This window comes from Notolabrus celidotus, chromosome 19 (assembly GCF_009762535.1).
Source record: "Notolabrus celidotus isolate fNotCel1 chromosome 19, fNotCel1.pri, whole genome shotgun sequence".
NCBI lineage: Eukaryota > Metazoa > Chordata > Actinopteri > Labriformes > Labridae > Notolabrus > Notolabrus celidotus.
The window spans coordinates 10,275,151-10,291,788 of record NC_048290.1 but is presented as its reverse complement, the minus strand read 5'-3'; the positions used below and the strand labels follow the sequence as shown (position 1 = coordinate 10,291,788).

The window sequence follows — 16,638 nt, the reverse complement described above, 5'->3', positions numbered from 1 at the left end:
AAAAACTGGGAGCCGTCTCTCTCCACTAAAAACTACAGTTCCCAGAATGCATTTTTGTAACACGGTCCAAATCTCTGTCATTTCCTGTTTTATTCTGGTACTCATTCTTGTCTCTCTCTTCCACATCCTGCTCCTTGTGTTTTCCCCTGCCTTGATTGAGCTCACCTGTGTCTCGTTATGCCCTGATTGTCTGTGTATTAAAGCCCTGTGTGTTCTCCTTAATGTTGCCAGTTGGTTGTGTGTTCCCTTGTGTCCTTACAGCTTTCTTGTGAGTTTTTCTAGTGTTTGACCATTGCCTGTTTTTTACTTTTGCCTACCCCTTTGGATTTTGTTTACTGTACAGACTTATTTTGCATGTACCGACTTGGACTGCTATCAAACCTTGCCTTTTATCACACTTTCCTGGGTGAGCTTGCATTTTGGTTCACTTTGCCTATTTTATTAAAATTTTTAGCAGTAGCAACCTAGAAATGTCTTGTGTAGGGATAAGGATTGTTAATTTTTTGTGATCTTAATACCGTTATGGAGCCTCCGTAACAATAAGAGTCTTTATCCTGTCCACTTTTTTTTTATTTTCCATTATTTGTGGACAAAAGAGACAACAATAAGTTTTTAACAGAACTGTTGTCGATTAATGATGACATTTTACATACTTTAGCCTAATAGTCAATTAACTGACTGGCCTTGAACACATCATGATCAGAAAAAAGGCCCAGCAGAGGATGTACTTCCTGCGTCAGCTCAGGAAGTTCAACCTGCCCCAGGAGCTGCTGATCATGTTCTACACCTCCATCATCCAGTCTGTTCTGTGTACCTCCATCACTGTCTGGTTTGGCTCTGCAACCAAACTAGACAAACACAGACTGCAACGGACTATAAGTACTGCAGAAAAAATCATCGGTGTCGACCTGCCCCCCATCCAGGACTTGTACCGGTCCCGGGCCAGGAAACGGGCAGGTAGCATCACCGCTGACCCCTTACACCCTGGACACAAATTCTTCAAACTCCTCCCCTCCGGCAGGCGCTACAGATCACTGTGCGCCAAAACAACCCGCCATAAGAACAGTTTCTTCCCCCAGGCTGTCACTCTGATGAACACTAAACCATAACAGTGTCATACCTGTCAGATAAATACTCTCTGTAAATATACATGTAGATACACAATGCAACAATTCTCAAAGCAGAATTCCATATTTCTATTTTTTGTACTATTTAACTACTATTTTTATAATGTAAAAACTACCTCTGCAACTCACCACTGCACTTTATCATATTATTTTAGCCTGTACATATTAGTCAAGCCTATTTGTTGTTTCTTTGTATTTATAGCTAAGATTATTGTTATTATATTTTTATTTTATTTTTTATTGTAGTTCTTATTCTTATTCCTATTCTTAAGCCTTGTACAAAGAGAGCACAGTTTACTGAAGTCAAATTCCTTGTGTGTTCAAGCATACTTGGCGAATAAAGCTGATTCTGATTCTGATTCTGATGATATAACTGTATGTCACCTTGTTTAATTAGCTAACCAGCTTCTAATCAGAATCAGAATCAGAAATACTTTACTTAACCTGGTGGGAAATTTAGTCATTACAGTATGTGAGAAAGTCAAAATAGGAATAGAAAGAAGGAATAATATAAGATATAAAATAAAGATCAAATAAATAAAATGTAATTATAATAAAGTATATACAAAAGCTCAAAATAGTTAGAAGTAGCTATTCTATTCTGCAGATTTCATTATTGGATTACCATTGTAAGCTTTAACATCAAAGTCAATTCCAAATTGAGTTCATTCATGAAGTTGAATTAAGGTTAAAATATGTTTACATTATTTATATAGTGAACTATTTTCAATAAAGTTTGTGTATTTACAATGTTAGAATAATTTCTACCTTATCTTATAGTTGTGTTGTATAATTGTGGTTTTCATTACATTTACCTGGAGCTTGTTCACCCTAGCCTCTGATTGGTTGGTTCCATTACATATGAGTTACAATGACGTGTTGATCTCAAGTGTGGTTATATAGTACAGTAAAGTGCTCTTGAGACAGTTATCCATCTCCATCCTGCTGTTTCTTATTAATAGAGTGATCCAACCACCATGCATAGAAACCTCACGTTACACTATTTTTTTCATTCACAGGACTTGCAGCAAAGCTTGGGTGTGCTTAACATGGCTGCTTTTAGTGGACGAAGAGGATGGCTATCCTGCAGCAGCAGCAGCAGCAGGAGGAGCTGATGGAGCTTTTCAACTTGAAGAAAGTCAAAGGTAGGTCATTTTTGTTCAATTTAATGCCCAAAGCTGATGCCCATGGCCATAGAGGTTGTGTTTCCCCTTGCAAGAAATAATGTAATAACATAAATTGCATATATTGCGTACAAAGTCATAAAAAGACATCCATATTATGAAAACTCACAACCCAAAAAAACATATTCAACCCAATTTTACAAAGAAAATAATTAAAAATGACGTTTAAAATATGCAACTTCCTGACTTTTACTTTGTGCTCAGCTAACTGTTTGTGGAGGTGAAGCCGAAGGTGAGATATGACTCGTCATAATCTCATGTCTTTGCTTTAGCAGTTGTGACATTCATTGTTAGCGCTACACCGAATGTTCTTCACAAAATTGTACATGCTTTGCTGGAACTCTGCATTGTATTTTTTCAAGCCTTGCTGCACCCTTTATGTCATAACTCTGGGCTCACCCTAGGCATCATACCTCCCAGTCTGGGAATTAATAGCTTTGAATTCAATGCAGGACATGAATGTGTTAACTGGTGGTTTGTAATGCGTTTTAAAAGTTAGCATTATATTGCTGTGGCCTTTGTTGAAAGTCTAACTTTGGAGCTTGTTCACTGAGCTGTTGGGAGTTCCCTTATCCTTGACCGTCTGCTGTGGAGATCACAGAGACTGAACCTTATCTTCACAGTGTTGGTGTATACCTTTTTGATTCAGTGCTCTAACCTGGAACAGACATACAACGCCTAACAATACTGTAACTCTCACAAGTGAATGCACTCTGTATGGGCTATTGTTAGCAGTACCTTCACCTGTGCCTGATGTCTCTCACAGAGAAGATTATTGTTGTGTTGTTGACCAACAGCGAATTGAGAGCAGTCGATACTATTCAAAGCTTTCCCAAATCTCTATCCATACTGCCAAGGTCAAACTCTCTCTGTATGTTTCTCCCCATAGTACACCAACTTTACATTCAGTTTGCTTCTTTTGATACTGCTGCAAGAACTACTAAAATGTTGTGAACTCTGGAAAATATCTGATGCACTGCAGGTAGCAAACCTCCTAATAACTTCACAGAACACCACATCAACCGACAAACAACCTAAAAGTCTGCTCTATGGAGGAACACTTCCTCTGCTGTGTGCTGGACAGTTCTCGCCTCCACACTGTCCATTAATTTCAGATTATGGACACCTCATAGTGTATTGCTCATCTGCCAGAGAGGAAAACAAGGCCAGGTATTCACTTCCTTTTTAAGTAAAGTCTGTGTTTATTTCACAGATCATAACAGAAGTGTTGCATAGGGACATTTTTTTTTGAGGAAGCCCAGTGAGACGAGACCTCTAATCTCTGTGCATTTAGGAGGGGGGATTCACAGAAACACATTGCTAATTGAACAGTCAATGTCTAATGTTTGTCTTAATTTCACTTTACCTTTTTTTTTTTTTTTTTTCTCTTTTACGAAAATCCCAATTTTTTTTAGAATCAGAATCAGCTTTACTGGCCAGGTATGCTTGAACACACAAGGAATTTGACTTAGGTAAACTGTGCTCTCTTTGTACAAGGCATAAGAATAAGACATACAAAAAAAATTTAATAACAATAACATCAGCTATAAATACAAAAGAACAACAAATAGGCATGACTAATATGTACAGGCTAAAATAATACGATAATAGTGCAGTGGTTTTACATTAAAAGAATAGTAGTTAAATAATAAAAAAAATAAAAATAAGGAATTCTGCTTGGGGAATTGTTGCATTGTATATTTACAGAGAGTTTGATCCAACAGGTATGACACTGTTATGGTTTAGTGTTCATCAGAGTGACAGCCTGGGGGAAGAAACTGTTCTTATGGCGAGTTGTTTTGGCGCACAGTGATCTGTAGCGCCTGCCGGAGGGGAGGAGTTTGAAGAATTTGTGTCCAGGGTGTGAGGGGTCTGCTGTGATGCTACCTGCCCGTTTCCTGGCCCGGGACTGGTACAAGTCCTGGATGGGGGGTAGGTCAACACCGATGATTTTATTCTGCAGTCCTTATAGTCCGTTTGTGTTTGTCTAGTTTGGTTTCCCCCCTGAAAACTGCACATGTTGGTGTTGTTAACAGTAATCTTAGGCTAAATCCTGTTATTGTATCTCAGCTATGTTGAGGCATAGGGCCTCTTGCTTCCCTTTGGCATAGTTTTGACCAATCACAGTGCCAGTGGTGAATCCATAGCCTCATCTGATTTATAAATTCTTAGTTTTCTTTACACCAAGGAATGCCAACTTCACCTCAATCAATCAATCAATCTTTATTTATATAGCGCCAAATCAAAACAAACGTTATCTCAAGCTGCTTTTACAAACATAGCAGGTCTAGACCGTGCTTATGTTAAATTATTAACAAAGACCCAAGACAGGATAAGATCCAGTCAGGACTCAGCCTGATCGCATCTTAATCCACCATGTGTTGAGCACTTTGCAGCGTTTAGCAAGTTACAGCTGCAAGGAAAACAGGCAGAAACCTCGTACAGAACCAGACTCATGTTAGACAGCCATCTGCCTCAACCGAGTTGGCTTCCTCTGAGACATGACGGAAACAAATACATTTATTACCACTGTATTTCCCTACACATCCGCCATGTAACAGTTAAAGGGACGCTGTTTCACTCATCATAATGAAAAGAGCAATGGCGCAGATGTGAGAAGTTGGCCAAAGAAGAATAACCATAAATGTTCAAGTGTTGTCTCAAAATGACAACTAGAAGCTTTTGACCCGTCATCGAGAAGGTTACAGACGTTTCTACTGGAATATAGAAAACTGAGCATAAATAAAGTCTGAAAAGCGGCTAGTTCAAGGTAGTCCTTCCGATGTTACCACTCAGTTGTGCAATATTTGTAGAACATTATTTTTTTTAGGCTAAAGGCCAAGCTGAGAAGCAGAAATTCTTGACTGCATGTTAGTATTTGTCTACAATAAACAAGGTCAATGTTTTGAAGGTCTTTTTTGGTAGTTTCTAAATTCATGGTTTTCTATTAGGTAGCCTAGTTTGTGTTCATCTACCAGGCTCACGCTGTATAGATGTGCAGGGTGTATAAATCTATTTTCATTTATATGAACCACAGCACACTGTAAGGGAGGGATTCAGACAGATTAGTATCCTGCTGGGCTGTCTAAATGAGAGGAGTCAGGGATGACGCGTAGGTCGGGACTAGTCAATGTCTGAGTGACTGCTGCATGGCTATTCATCCTGACAATGTACTCCTCCCCTCCATGGACTGCTTTCAGCCTGAGTCAGCATGCCAGATTGCCTTTGAAGAACACTAGTCCTAAAAAGCTTGTTGAGACACTGGAGAAATCAAGCTAAAGACTACAGCCCCACAACATGTCTGACTTTGTTTGTAACAACTAGACTTGCTTTTATGAAATTACCCAGACAGCCAACACCTGTTAAAACAGCTTCCCTGTCATATTTTCCCAGCATCTCTTTTGTCATGTCTTGAGGTTCTTAAAATGGGATACAATGGATGTCTTGAAGGGGATATTTAAAGAATTTGTCACCCCCAAAATGAATGACAAACACATTTTCTGCGTCCTTACAAGTTCAGGGTCTGAGGGCGCGATGCTCTCAGAGCTGAAAAACCTCACAACAAATAAATTTCAATACACTCACTAGAGCTGGATTGTAAAAGAGAAGAATGGTGGTCTTTAATGAGATGGGGATGAGATGCCACTGTATGGAGGTCAGCAAGATGTATTGACAAGAGGCTGAGGCGGCAGAGAAACTAACTGCAGACAGGCCATTTTGGATCAGAGTGCTGTGTCTGATGCGGATGCGATATGATGAAAACGCTTGAAAAGAGCCGCTTTGGGACATGAATGCCAATTTTAAGATCAATGAGGATGACTGTTATACAAAAAAAAGGTGTGTTGGAAGAGGATATACTGCGGCCATGCTTCACTGGAGGAATGTGCATCTTGGACAGGTTGACCTTTCTCGTGGGTTCAGGTAAGGCAGCGACAACACACTCGCTAGATTTTCTTGATAATTTCCAGCACCTGTCCTCCTTTTGGAAAAAAAAAAGCATTTTTCTCTTGTAGCTCTTCAGTTGCACTGAAACACTCTTGTAGAGAAGTTTTCAGAACAAATAGTGTCTCCTCTTAAACTGAAAAATAAGTGCAAGGCTTTAAATTCCACATTTGAGTATCTTTCAACAGTGGCGAGGTATGTAGCAAGAATTATTGCTTGCTGATGTGCCAGGGCATTGATTACTATGCTTGGCCTTGGTAGCCTATAATATTAATGGACTAACTTGTGAAGTAATTCAATGCAGAAATTACTTTGCATTTCTGCAGAGCGATTTCAAAGGTAAAATGCAGAGTGGATGTTCGTGCCTCGGAGGCATAGAAGATGGAGCTGAGTCCAACCCAGGCTTAAGAGGATGTGTCTGCCATGCCACATTTGATTAATGGCACCACAGGCCTGCTCATCAAGAGGTAATAAAAGATGAGGGCATAAGTCAGGCCTCGTCCTAGGGTTCTGGCAGGTGCCCAGGTCTTTAAGCACAAGCTTCACCTAGGAAGCTGGAACCAAAAGATCTATCTTCATCCCCTCTTTCTGTCGCTCTTGTTCACACCAACAGTTAGGTGAAAGTGCAGAGTTGTACATCATTTATAGGTTGTTAAAATTTCTGCTGCTACATGCCAGGAAAGCAGCATTTCCAGTCTGTTTCTACAAGAAATCATGGCTTCAACTCAACTTGTCCGTTGTCTAGAATTCCCAAGTATTACAGAGTGTCGCCCGACATCTTCTCCACCTAAAATGGACTGGCCGAGAAATGTGCTGTCACAGAACGTCATGTTAAAAGATGGCAAATCCTTCAAGATAGTCTTAAAAAAAATCCAGTCAGAGGAAATCTCTCTGTGGCCCCAAAACCAGCTGCCTCCAAGAACTCGATAGTCGAGTGCTGTGACTGAAAAACAGAATGAAAAATGCCAAGAAACAGAGCTGTTATTCAGCTGAAAGCTTTGAAAATCAACAGCTGAATCCCCTAGCTGTCTCTAAGTTGGGCCACAGTATTCAACAGCTCATTTTATTCCTCTAGCACAGACACTACTTTATTTTTCTGGCTGTTTTTCTGGTATTCCTTTTTAAATAAGATTTATATAAATGTGACAATACATATAAATATTGTACATATTTTGATGAGTCTTCTAATGAAGCTTTGCTTGTATTCAGCATTTGCATTCTTGGGGTGCCTCTTGTTCTGCGTGTGTTAGACGTCTCTGGAGTCGGTCAGTCCGGGCAAATGTAAATGTGATGCATGCACAGGGAATGATCTTTAAACAAATATTCCATACTGTCAAACACAGAAGAAAGGAGCTGGTGGAGACTATGCTAATGACTAATGAGATAGTAGCAGAATGTAGATTCAGACAAACCTGCTGAATTAAACAGTGAGTACAATCCCAGTTTAACCATGGTGCTTTGTTGGGATGTTTGCTGTACAAACCACTGTTCTTAATTGGATCTCCAGGCAGAAAGATGCTGCAGTGCTTTGAGGCTTCCTGTTGCATTCTTTGTCAAATAACACTGTTATGTTCAATGAAATTTTTAAAAATACCGGCCACAAAAATTGTCACTTAATCCTCCATATATCCTTAGAAAACAACCGTTGAGACTTTGCTTGTAGAATAAATTTTTTTCAAGGCGTTGTTCTGATACCAGTATCATGTTTTTGGCAAGTGCGCCAACAATAAGATGTGACAATAAGAACAGGTTAAGTCAAAGCTTTTTAAATGTTGTAAAATCTTTGGGTCAGCAATAGCTACTGATTTTAAAGCTCCTGTGAGGAACTCTCTTTGTGTCAATTTTGGCGCCCCCTGTGGCCCTTAACCGATTACGTCCTGGACATGTGTAAGAAGTTTTGTCTCATGATTTATCTAACTCTGATTTCTTTAAGCAGTCATAGATATTACCAACTGTAAATATTTGCTACTGAAAATTTCGTCTGGTCTGACACCTACCCCCCTCACAGTGGATACATGTATTAAAAATGACTGTGTAGGAATTGCCCCTATTGTTGCACATGGTCTAGTTTGCTATTGTGGGTCATAATAAGGCATCACTGTTAAAATCATTCTATTTCATAACCAGTGAAATAGTCCTCAGGGGAGCTTTAAGTCTTTTTATCAGAATTAATATAAGGCAGAAATAGCCCTGTAAGGAGAATTAACTGGTTATAAAACAGACTGAAACAATAAGCGACAAGAGTTTCTATATTATTATACTGTAAATAATGTCTGACACCATTATTAGGGAGTAAGTAACAGGCAAAAAAATATACAGCACATTAAAGAAACACCCTTTCTTCACATTTTCCAAGTATTCTTTATTAGTGATACATTTGACTGTCATATGACAGCAGGGTGATGTTTTTGATCTGAAAACACTACTTACACGTGTACAGGACAAAATTAGCGAAGAGATAAGAAATACCACAGCGTCCACAGGGGGCACCAGAATCAATACAAACCAAAAGTTTCTTACTGGAGTTTTAAATAAAGATCCTCAAGTGTATTTTCGCTGTAAAAGGCTAGGACAACATTTTCAGTACTGCAACTATTTGCTCCACTGGTAGTTGCATTGTGATTTCTATTCATCAATATTTCAATAATCTATTAGCTTAGGTTTAACTTCTGTAATATGGAAATTCCACCTTTTTTCTTACAACTTTTGCCTTTTGCAACTGCGGGCTAGTTTGTTGTTGTGCTAAATCAGGCACAGGAAAGACTTATTTTGACAGAGGCAGATTAGCATTTCCTACAGGATATCATCAACTTCATTTGACTTTTTGTAAATATTTTTTGGGTGGATTTGTGAAAGAAGCTATGTTGTTCTACATGCTAAAATTGCACCCCCTGTTGCAGTAAAATGCAGAAAGCTGTTGCAGGAATTTTTGCCAAGCTTTTATTTTCCTCCTGGTTGTGTCGCTCGATTCAAAGGGATTTTAATTGAGCTGCATTGCTCTTTGTACTCTGTGTTAAGACTGTAATGTCATTGTGTTTTTTTAGGAGTTAGACTTTCAGAAATCTAAAAATTTCAGGAGGTGTGTTTCCTGAAATATTTGTGACAGGGCTGCCTTGTTAGTCTAAAGTTTACTGCTGAGAATGTTGTCAGCACATTTTTGCCATTAAGTGATGCTACCCATGACACCACACAGACACTGAGTGCGTGTATGTGAGAGGAACCTTGCCTACGTTCTGTTTTCTCAACTATTGCTGCTGTTTCTGTCAGTTGAACAACAAAAAGTGTGCAAACCTTTTCCAAAATATTGTTTTCACCCTATATTTAACATGACTCAGTCAGACCCACTGTACATACCAGTGAGTATTTTATTAAGCATTATCGCAAAACTACATTTTTCTGCAGGTTATGCAATATTGGAGGTTTCTGCAATGAATCATGTTTTAAATTTCCTGTGCGGGGCAGACCAGCGATGGTAACAGTAGATATTGAGCTACAGAGAGATCATCCTAAAGATACGGGTGAAATTGACTCCTTCGCCAGACTTGTTTTTTTTTTCATATCTGGCCTCCCAGCTCCTAACTTCAGGAGCTATCTTTTCATGTTTTACCCTAAAAAATAAGCACATGGCTTTGTTCTTCTTCTTAATATCTAACCCTCAGATGTTTACTTAACTTTACCTTCTCAATATTGTCGAGACATATTGGCATTTTTGGCCTTTTTGCAAATCCAAGTTAATTTGTCTAATTGTCTGTGGCATATCAAAGTGTCAGTCATCATCCTGAAGGTCAGATGAAATCAGGGGGATGTCCATCAGATCATAATGACAGCAGCAGTTTCCAATGAGTTGGTTGTAAATCTAAGAAAATATGTGTAGTTGGGATGTTTTAAAGCTGCTGTCAAGAGCGTTTAGGTTGAGATGAAAAAGACTGACATTAATACTGATGCCTTTTTATGATCTTTTAAAAAAGGAAACGAGACAAACCATAAAAATACTGATTGATTCTGTAGAGAGATTTTTCATGCTGTCACCCCTGGTGTCAGACAGGCTGATAGCAAATTTTTTTTGCATTTTCAATGGTAAAGATCCACACCAAGTAATACATCTGCCTCTTAAAAAAGAAAGCTTGACGAGATATACATCAGAAAACACTATTTCTGTTACTTACTGGAGCTTTAAAAGAGAACATATTTGTGCTATGAATGAAACTTGACTCAAATACATTTAAGGGGAAAATCTTATACCATATAGAGGCAGCTATAAAAAAACAAAAAAACATTTTGTTTAGCAAATAAGATTTATTTTTTAATTTTATGTTATCATTTCTTTTAATAGATAATATCAAATATTATAATCTCAAATATTATAATCTATTTTAAAATAACCTAGGATTTTCTTAGTAGTTTTAAAACCATAGTCACTAAGGGAATACTAGCATGCAACAAAAGTGCCAAGACCATAATGGCAATAATAAGGTACTGGACACAAGATTTATTCTAACATATAATTGGATCAACTAAGCAGACTCGTGGTTCCTGAAAAAGTAGAAAAATAAGCGGAATGGGCCTTTTTATTCATTTGCATTATAATCAGGTGTACAAGGATTTCCATGTAGGCACCTGCTGGTCAAAAGACTTCTGAGCAGTAAAGTCTATTGTAGCTGAAGACAGCACTGCAAATAAAACCACAACAGAGAGAGAGATTGATATGCTCTCTTTCATCCAATTGACTGTAATGGGGTGCTGTCAGAATGACTTCATGTCAAGTTGTCACTCCAGGCTCCTCTCAGTCAAACTGATGCATGTGTGCTTGAACAGAGCATTGTTTTTAGTGAGTAGAAGTCCTTAATCAGGAGTTAAAGATAAAAAAAATACATATTTATGATACGAGTCGTTAACCCGGAGTACTCACTACAGAGTTCTAAATACAAAGCAATGATATTACACAGAGTACTTTTTTAAGGTAATCAGACTACATATAATCAGTGTGTAAATACAAAGTAATTAGATTACATATAATCAGAGTGTGCTACACAAAGTAATCAAATTACATGTAATCGCAGTACCATTTCCCATAGTAATCATATTACATGTAACCAGAGTACTTTATCCCAGTGAAATCAGACATCATCATGTCAACATGTATGAAATCCAACATGGATTTAGAGCACTAACCTAAAAGTAGTTAGATTACATCCAATAACTTCTGAAATGTAAACACTTTCTAAGCGCTGCTCCTGGCTCCAGTCTGAAAGGCCCAAATAAGGACTTGAACCTGGAATCACCTTGGTGGTAACCACCACCGTCCCATTTACTGCCCATTAACTAATTAAAAACCAGCTTGTTAACCTGCCGCCTTATTTCACCTTTCTGTATTTTCTCTTCCATCCTGAATTTGCTTTGAGGAAAAACAGGATGCTTCAGCATCAGTTACTGAGTTATTGCGAGGCACACTAAACCATTTTGCACCTAGTAACGGTGGGAGGGACCTCCAGAGAGAGAATCCACATTTTTTCAGTTAAAGAGTTCAGACCCCCCCCCCCCCCCCCCCCCCCCCCCCCCCCCCCCCATTTTAAAGCCCATGCCAATGCACCTGCATGTTCTCATCCTCTGTGGTTATGGAATGATTTATTGCTCTTAATATGGCCCTTGTACTTTTACGTAGACACTAAAAATGAATTCTAAAAAGTTCAGTCACATTTGATCAACTAATATGCAAATATTTTGAAGTGTCTAATTGCTGGGAATTTATCTATTTGTTTCTTTTCTCTCCATCCACCTCAAATGTAATTTTATAAAAGGGTGGGGATCACCTTAGTAGAAGCTATCACATTAAGACTTAGACAGGTCTCATACTTTTCTTGTTTCAAGCTCCTCGCTTTAAAATTTTAACACTTTCACTCAAAAGTGTTAAAGTTTTGAAGATTTAATGATTAATACAGTGGTGGAGAACTTTCAAACTCTCATATAGATGTCAATTAAATGGAAAGGCTGAACCTTTTCTCCATTTCCTTCTTTTTTTACTTAAGGGATTCAAATTTAATTTTAATGCCATTATATTCAGCTACTCCTGTCCGCACTTGTAAAAATTACAAGTTATGGGACTTATTGTCTGAACTCGGGGCTTTGCCTTTCATGCAACTTCCTGCTATCAAAAGACTGTCCATCCCACACAGGCATATGGTATTTGGATAATTAGCCTTCTTGTCAGGAAAGTGTCAGTTTGCCTGGGAGCCATGTCAGGTCAGCGGTTAGCTCTGCTGCCTTGCTATATAAAGGTCCCTGGTTTGCCCTCAGTACTACCAATTTTTCTGTTGGGTGAAAAAGATGCTACTGAAATAAGTACTCGCCTCAGCACCACTCTGGTAATTGAAGTTGGTGGATTTAACTTCCTGCTCTTAGAGGACCATACTGTTAACACAGGTGTTTGGCTAATTAGCTCTATCCTCAGAAAACCTTGAGCTTGTTAAAAAGCAGTTTCCCTTACAGAGATTCAAACTGCCTAACATCCCCCCCAGAGGTCCTGAGTTTAAATCCATTTTAGACAAAGATTGATGTTGATTTCCAGAATTACTTTTACTGCCACCTTTTACCCTGATGTGGTCCTGACAATGAGAGGTTACAAACATGTTTCCTCTCTAGTATGTGTTAATGCACTGCCTTTCTGCTACAACGGGCTATTTTCTACTTTTTAATTAATTTGTTATGAGATCTTTTCAGTTTTAGCAGTTTGGGTGTTATTAATTTGGAAAAGGTTTCACTCCGAGTGAAGAAGAGCAGTGTTGTCTATAGGCCACTTTTTTGAGGCATTGGAATTACATTAGCAAATACCTGCTTCCCCTCTTTCACAAGAGACTCCTGCTTCACTGACAATGGAAAGACACCTTGCTAGAGCTGCTCTAATTGGCTCTTTCGTCTTATTTGGAGGTTGGGTAAAAGAGTTGTGAACACAACTTTGACATAATGCCACCTTCTTTGCCAATTTGGCTAACACGTTAGAAGTCTCTTTCTTTATACAACAAGCAGACACACAACAATATTACTATTTATTTGGAGGCTTGTTTAGGTCCACCTAATGACCTTAATACTAATATTCTCTCATTTTTAGCTCTGTATTTGGTCTCCACCAACTCCTGAGGGAAATGTTTTGCCTTTTAGCGGCTAAATGTATCTTAAGCTATCTGCTAAAGTTGTCTGTCTGTAGTTTTGTGCTCAGCAGGGACTGATTATTGCATTATAAATAGTAACCTGCTGTAAGTCATGTGCCTTTCAGAGTGCTTACAGTAAACCTAGGTCAGAAAGTAAACAACAGATCAACAAGGAACTGGAACCCACAATAAGGGTGGGATTAGCCGAGGGGAGCTTGAGCACCCCTTTTAAAACATTACTTTACTCTCACATTGTCATATGATACCTTGTTATGATAGATCTGTCTATTTTAGCCGCTTTAAACACATTATGCTCTCTCTACATAGGTCTAGACCTATCCGTCTGTATCTACCAGATGCCCCTTCAAACATGAGGCAGTCGGGGATTTGCTTAAGAGGCGAAGCAGAATGTGCTAACTGCTGTGAAAATGAAAGCAAACAATCCCCTAGTCGTAATGCATCTCAGTGCCTGCTCCCTAAAAGACCTCCTAAATGATGGAGCCTTTTAGTGAAATCAGATTTAGACCTAATTGGATGACGGCTGAGTGTAGACTCCCACAGGACACTGATACACATACATGGGGTGGATAAAATAACAACACATTACAGTATAATGTCATGCCAGGCAATAACACACCAACAAATAAAAACTAATTTGAAACTTGGTGCTAATACTGTGTATTAGGAACATGATTCAGGGTGGTAAATTATTAAGACATAGCTTGTGGTGTTTTAGATACACCAGTGAGGGTCCTTCAATCAGTGCTGGTGTGGGTCTAATTGTCTCCACTGTTTTTCTTTGTTGGGGCTGTGTTTCTCTGTTTGGTGCTTGATACATGAAATGGTTTTGAAGCAGTTGAGACGAATGATCAACAACATTTGTTGGAGTGCTATAAAGAGAAAAAAAAGGAAGAAAAGAAAATTGAAAAAATCTGTGTGGATTTTGGACAGTCTCACCCAAAACTCTACCATTAAGGTTAACCTTCACAGAGCCAGAGCATGAGAGTAATCTCATTCTGATTGTATCATATCTCGTATAGCATGCTTCAGATTGCTGCAATTCAATTACAGGGTTTTTCTAAACATTACAGTTGAAAATATGGAAAATCATTTTCACTTTCCAGGGAAATATACTTTTCATGGGAGATATTTCAGCTCCTTTTAAAAGTGTCTCCTTATGAATGTTCAAGGAGACAAATGGGGCGAAACCATTCCACTGCTGAACTGGGATTAGAGGAGTTTACAGAGATGAAACAGTGTGACTGTGAAATATCCGTGCTGGCAGGATGTAACAGTTCATCTGGGTATGTGCACCAAATCCACATTGTTAGTTTACTCTCGTGATTCTGCAACACTTAACCTGCTCAGTGTGTAGAAAGGGAGTGTTGTAGAGATATCTAAAAGAACTCAGATTCTAGATTGAAATGCCCTTGTTCAACCATGTTGGTGATGATTCAGAAACAATGGTGGTCTTCTAGGACAAGAAGTTGCTGTGATGTGTAGCATGATCCTCGATTTGGCATGTTGATTCTGTCAAAAAATCTCATCAATACAAATTCTTTGGCACAAAACAACCACTCTTGTTTTCACCTTTGTCTTCCAACAGGTGCATTTCAAATGGCCACTCGCTAAATACAAAAACAGGAATGTTACTAGTTTATGTTTCTGTGCTACTGGAGAAACATGGCGGTGCAAGATGGCAGCCAGCTCCTTATGTAGATATAAAATGTTCATCTAATTAAACAAGAATATTATTTTTATATTCAGGTGATTAGAAATATACAAATATTATATTCCACTCCAACCAAGCCTGTTCTGCTAAATGCTGCTAAATACTCCACACTGTAATTTTAATTTGTACATTATGGCAGCAACATTACACCACTGTGAGGTTTGATGTATGACTACAAAAGCATAATGACGGCAGAGCTTCATTACGGTGCTGCAGCGGCATCTCAGTGGGCTAAGAAAGATTTACAAGCTGATAGCAGGAAAAGCACAGGTGTGACTATTCATATCAGAAATGTGTTCAGATCAGCAACTCATAAACAAATTGAAGGTGCAGCTCAATTCTTGTGTCAGAAATAAGTCACACTCTTGTACGTTTATGCCTCTGCTTGCATATACATGTATGCATGCATCTTCTCAATGCATCCACCCCCTGAATACTGTGCACCTTTTGAGCACTGAGGTTTATTCCAAATCTCAAAGCCCTAACTCATCACTGCTCCCTGCATGCTCCACTTGGCCAGCATTGTCCACCTGTAGGCTAAATCACTGGCATGTCCTTATTTATAAGACAATTCTTAACCTTGCTTGCCTCGTATTTATGTTATTTATGTTAAATGCTGGAAGCTACAGCCTTCGCTCTGTGACCAATTCGGGAGACTTTTTTTGTTGTTGTTGCTGCTGTCTGTTCCCAGAGTGCATCTTGAAATAGGGAAACTGAGTATTAAGGTACTCTGCTCCTGCAGTTTGGAATCTGCTGCAGCAGGATTTAGGTCTGAGGGAGCTGGTCTCATAAAATTTGTTTAAAGCATACAAAAGGATTTGGAGCTAAATGCATCAGGGTGTAGATGCTTTGAGTGATGACTTTCTGTTATGTGACCCTAGTTACTTGTCGACCTGAGTTTGTAAATGTTGCGCACTATATGTCTGTAACTTTGTTAAAACATGCCACTAGTGATCTGGACCAGGATGCTATCATAAAGACAGTGTTGTTAAAAAGATTTTCGATCTCAATGAGGCTTTCCTGGTATGTAAATTCTTTATAAATAGACATCCAAGTACACTGTGCCACTAAAAGAAGCTGGCTCATCAAGCATAAAACCAAAATGGCAAGCAGCCATTACTGAACTGTGCATAATGATTACAACTGTTCTCTTCTGTCTATGATATGTGGAAATTCCTACATTAAACAAAGAACTACACAACCTCATTTTCTGGAGTTTATTCAGGATGAAACAGAGCATCTGAGGTGAAACTTCACACAAAAAATACATCACTTTAAATCAAAATATCAACCTAATTAGTAAGACAAGAATATTTTTTTTTAAATTGGATGAGCCTGGTAAATACTCTCAGCTCAGATGGACTCAGGAGGGAAATGGAAACACTAATAGCAGCTTCTGCTCTCACTGAGAGCCCTAACCACTGGAAGCCTTTAAAGGGTCTCTATCTGAGGCATGTCCTGCTGCTTTCCCAGAAGGAAGATTCAGGCTATATCGCCTGTCAGTAGCT

General features: G+C 38.7%; 1 long non-coding RNA gene across 2 annotated transcripts in view; it reads left to right on the top strand.

Annotated features, from left to right (window-relative positions):
* The first annotated feature begins 242 nt into the window (after nt 1-242).
* LOC117831131 overlaps nt 243-16,638 on the top strand; it is a 59,832-nt gene continuing 43,436 nt past the window's right edge. For both annotated transcript variants that reach the window (XR_004634924.1, XR_004634923.1), the window contains exons 1-2: nt 243-406; nt 2,147-2,272. This is a non-coding gene — a long non-coding RNA (uncharacterized LOC117831131). The remainder of the gene's footprint in view (nt 407-2,146; nt 2,273-16,638) is intronic.